The sequence below is a fragment of the Eleutherodactylus coqui genome, chromosome 4 (assembly GCF_035609145.1).
Source record: "Eleutherodactylus coqui strain aEleCoq1 chromosome 4, aEleCoq1.hap1, whole genome shotgun sequence".
In the NCBI taxonomy this organism is placed as follows: domain Eukaryota; kingdom Metazoa; phylum Chordata; class Amphibia; order Anura; family Eleutherodactylidae; genus Eleutherodactylus; species Eleutherodactylus coqui.
This window is the reverse complement of record NC_089840.1, coordinates 20,964,080-20,969,398: the sequence shown is the minus strand read 5'-3', so window position 1 is coordinate 20,969,398 and position 5,319 is coordinate 20,964,080.

The window sequence follows — 5,319 nt, the reverse complement described above, 5'->3', positions numbered from 1 at the left end:
GGATGTCCTGAACATATCGCTAAGCTGTCATTGTCCCTCGGACCACTACTAAGTGAGATCGTCTGTTGTATGCGATGGCCTCCCAGACCATCACACCAGCAGGGGGCAGTGTGCCGCTCCATAGCAAAGGCAGGATTGAGGCGCTCACCCCTAGGTCTCCAAAAACGAACACAGCCGTCGTCAGCGTCCAAACTAAACCTGGATTCATCACAGAAGACAACCCGGTTCCACTACGTAGCAGTCCAGTTTTGTTGTTCATGACTCAACTAAAAACGAAGGCAATAGTGGGTGTCAAAGGCCATATACGTAATGGGCGCCGTGAGACCAAATGGTCAGAACAGCTCAGGTGGAGACAATTCATCGATACGACCATCCAGCTTCTCACATCCCAATACTGCTCCCCTCTCAGACTCTGGTAACGGGTGAAATCTCTTCTCCTTCTCGTCGTCAAGGCATCTAGTGGTCAACAAGCCCTACAAGCGGAAGACAAGGTCACTGCACACAAGGAGCCTCCGAGAGCCTCTTATAGGCCAAGAGGGGAACCACTTTTAGGGCCTCCGGTGACAAGAACATTCATCTACAAGTCTAATCATTTGTATATCTGCCTGAGATGGAGCCGCATGCTGAGTGTTACAGCAAAAAAAACTTCATCTCGGGGTGCAATTTTATTTTACAAAGAGTGTATTTAAGAATGCGCCAAACCGAAGCTTCCCTCTATTAGAATGTGATTACTATGATGAGAACGGACGGCTGTTGTTTTGCTGACTTTCCGTGCATAACACTATAACATGCGGGCGCGTCTCCCTGTAGAAGGATGTATACAGGAAAAAGGTGAAACGACAGAAGGAAATGACATTTATATCATGGAATCAATCCTGGAAGTCGGCGTTCTAGTAATAACTATTAAGCAATAAATGTCAGATGGCTGTGAAGTCTCACCGCGGGATCACTGAATACTACACACATGATTACATCTAATCACTTTAAATGCAGAGCGATACTGAGAATCTGCGAGAAAATTTGCAAAATTACCTTCTTTTTCCATCTCATTTTCGGTACTCTGAACGTGTAACAAAGTGTACGTATCAATTATGGTATTAAAGCATCGGCTTCACCGAATGACACCGACGCTAGACCTGCATAACATATTCTGGATGCAGAAACAAGCGCGTGCCGGCTCCACTGGTGTTGGGCTTTGTTCGCACTTACGTTTTCAGGTTTTTGTTGTAGTTCTGTTTGAAATGCCAGAAAAAAAATTGCGCAGCCTACTGCACTACTTCTTATGGTAGAATTATCAAAACCATGTCGAAACCGAATAGAAACAATTATAGTCAATGAGTTCCATCAACCGGCACCATCAGTTTGAGAGATCCAGCACATCGTTCAACCTTTTCCAATCCACTCTCTGGCGTCTTCTTGCATTCTGATTGAAGCTTGTACAGTTCCAGTGACAGAAGACATCCAACAGGGTATTCTTACCGTCTATTGCCAGCCACTCCATTGTCGGAGCCTCTCTAGCACGCACACACTGGGTTTAGCCAGCAGATGGCACCGTTGTATAACAGCAAAAAGAGAAAGGCTTTTAGGAAAACCTGAATCCAAAATTGGATTGGAAGGGGTTAACCCTTTCGTGACCTCCAATACATCTTTTTACGGCAGTCACCATGAGGCTTTAAATCTGCATATACATCTTTTTAAGGTGGTGCCTTGGCGGACTACTGACAGACAGTCTTCTGCTCTAACCACAGCAGAGGAGAAACCTCAGATCCTAGCAGTTTAACCCCTTACATGCCACAATCAATAACAACTGCAGCATGTAAGCATATAACTGGGTAAGTGGGTTTCTCCAGTCACCCATCAGCACCCCGTAATGCGATCATAACAGTACCAGTTGACTGCCATGGCCCGCCGAACGTCTGACAAAGGCCTCCATATCTTCCCTGTGACTGGGCCTATTAGACGTACCTCCGCCAGAATCTAGTAGGCTGATGTCATAGGCATTGTAGAGTGCGCTACATAAGTAGTGCAGTGTACTATGCTAGTGATCGAATAAGCACACCTTCCAGCCCTCTTAAGGGACTGAAAAATAGTGTCAAAAAGTTCAACAAATTTTTATAATTCTTTTTTTTTTATTCACTTTTAAAAATAGGCATCTTTCCCCAAAAAACCCTTTTTAAATGGATAAAATACCAAAATGTTTTTTTTTTTTAAAAAGTAGCACATAATAGGTATTACCGTGTTTGTAACGACCCGAACAATGAAAATATTTTGATGTTTCTCTTGCTTGGTGAACACCATATAAATAATTTAAAAAACTAATGACAGAATTGCTATTTTTCTTTCGTTTGCCTCCCAAAAAACAATTTAAAACTCACATGTACCTTTAGGGCGTTTGTTGGCTGCGCGTGTCACTTGTGTTTGCGACCCCCATCTATTAGAACCAATACTTTTCAATGGCAGCGGTCATATGCCCGATATTTACCTGTGCACAAAAATGCGCAGCGGTAAATATAGGGCAGCTATGCGCTCCAAGCGGGATATACAGAAGACAGCTGGAGCGTTGTCTTCTATATACAGCTGTTGTGTTCTCGGAACGCTCTGCTGGTGTACACCTGACTGCTCCGAGTTGGGTATACAGAACACAGCTGAAGCGCTTGTATTCTGCATACTCCTCCTGTGTTCACAGAGCACTCAGCTGGTATACAGCTGAGTGCTCCGAGTGGGGTATACAGAAGACAGCTGTAGCGCTGTCTTCTGTATACCCCTGCTGTGTTCACGGAGCGCACCCACATCCAGGGGTTTCACCTCACACTCAATGGGGCCGGCGGCAGCAGCGTTGACCCCATTGAGAACATACAGTGAAGATCGCGACCTTTTGGCACAGCTGTGGCGCAGGAGCGCGGAGTTCTCCCATTGAATTCAATAGAGCCGGCGCTACAGCCAGCTCTATTGAAAGCAATAGGCTGCTGGCAAGCCCTGCAGTGATTTTCGGCAAAGGACTTTAAATATAAGCCCTTCCCTGAAAATCATCCCTAGAATGTGTAAAAACTAAAAAAAATATATACTCACCTTTCTGCAGCTGCCGGGGCTCAGGCGCATCCACCCAGGTCTTCTCCTGAACTGCTGCGAAGTGCTTTCCACAGGAGGGGATTTAAAATCCCCGCCTGCTGAAAGGGCTGCCTCTGATTGGCTTAGCTATTGAATGACAACTGAGAGCTGCCTCTGATTGGTCACAGTGCTCAGCAGAGATTTTAAATCACCGATTGCTGAAATAGCTTCAGAGCAGTGCAGGGAGAAGACAGGTTGAATGCGCCTGAGCCCCGGCAACTAAGCAGAGGTGAGTATATATATTTCTTTTTATTTTCAACACATTCTAGGGATTATTTTCAGGGAAGGGCTTATATTTAAAGCCCTTCCCTGAAAATCACTGCAGGGTTTGCTGGCAGCCCATTGCTTTCAATGGAGCCGACTGTAGGGCTGACTCCATTGAATTCAATGGGAGAACATCGCGATCCTCTGCTACAGCTGTGGCAGAGGCTTTCTACATCTCCGCAGGGATTCCCATTATTACTGGACACTGTGACAATGCTGTAGCAGAGGATCGCAATGTTCTCTGTTTGTCAATGGGGCCACCGCTGCTGCCGCCAGCCCCATTGACCAAAGCTGAAACCCCTAGATGTGACAGCATCAAGGGGTTTCACATCCAAGTAATCCCCTGCTGGAGCTGCGACAGCCGCAAAAGGGGATAGCTGGCAGCGCACTTTATGTGCGCATAAACGCAGCCAAGTACATTTTTTCAGCATAACGCCCGCCTCGGTCATGCGCATTTTTGTGCATTTGAGTTCTGCGCATAAAAAATTCGCACATAAAACATCTGTCTGATTAAACCCTTAGATGGTAGCAATAAAAACTGCATCTCTTCCCATGAAAAACAAGGCTGCACAAGTCTGTTTTGCTAGAAATTTAAAAAAGCTACCGGCTGTAGAAGGCGGCGATGCAGATTCACTTGTTTTTATTTAAAAATTTGTTTTTTCTGTCTAAGTAGTAAAAAATAAAAGAAAATCTATGTAAACTTGGTATTGCAGTAATTGTACTAATCCAGATAAGAAAGCTGTGTAAAAAAAAGGTGAAAACAAAAGCGAAAAACAATGGTGGAATTTCAGGGGGGGGGTCCCCCCCTCTTAAAATAAAAATGAACATGTCATCTTGATTCTGTGGAGCACTATCATTACAGTGATATCATCTTTATTTTTTTTGTAATGCTGTACTACTTGACCACCATGACTTTTTTTTAATTCTGCCATGCTCTGTGAGGGCTCGTTTTTTGGCGGGGTCAGCTCTGTTTTTTTATCAGCACCCTTGATAACTTTTTCTTTCAATTTTTAATACATATTTTTTAATACTTTAAAAAAACACTTTATTAAACTTGCTTTTACTTTTTTTTGGTCCCCAGAGGGGTCTTGAACTTGAGATCATTTGATCACTTGTACAAATCATATCTCTATTGCAGTATATTGGGGCATATTTATTGATTCATGTACACCAGTTTTCTGCTGGACCAAAGTCACAAATTCTGCTGCATGAGGTGAACAAGAACTGGGTTAAGGTTCGAAACGCGTTCTCTGGTGGGGTGCATCCTGTTTTACATGGCACATATATAATAAAGCAAGCACTTTCTGCATGAAGAATTCCAGCTTCTTATCTTTTGGAAACATTATTTGCGACATTTGGCCTTCTTAAACTGCCCTCTGCTACTTTTCTAGAAGTGGTCAGCACCAGGCAAATAGGGTTGGGGTCCGGTTTGGGCCAATCAGATTTACTTTAATTTACACCTCCAATTTTAGCTGAAACTCACACCAGCTCATTGATGGCATCAACTTTAGTCTGACTCGCGTATGTTCTTCTAGATGGTACAGTACAAATGTATTAAGAGGCTGTATTTCGACTGGTGAATGAAACTCTGGTCTAAGTATATTTGTCCCATTGTAGTTTTAACACCAGCCTATTAAGCCTTGCCACAGGCAAGGCTTAATTGGTTGAAATCTTGGGAGACTTCATAAAACCCTGGGCTGCTATGAAATGACACTGTATGTTCTTTTTTGGGATGTAGGAGGAGCTCCATGATTATTTGGGCCGTGGCATTTAAAGGGTTAACTGTCAGAATTGGAGTTCTCTCCAATCCCAGCTACTGCAGCCTGACGTCCGCTGTATTTTATAGGCAGCACTCACCATGTAGGGAGCAAGTTCAGCTACCAAACCCACTCCATATTAACCCACACGTGAAATGGTTTATACCTCGCTAACGACCTCGACCACAAG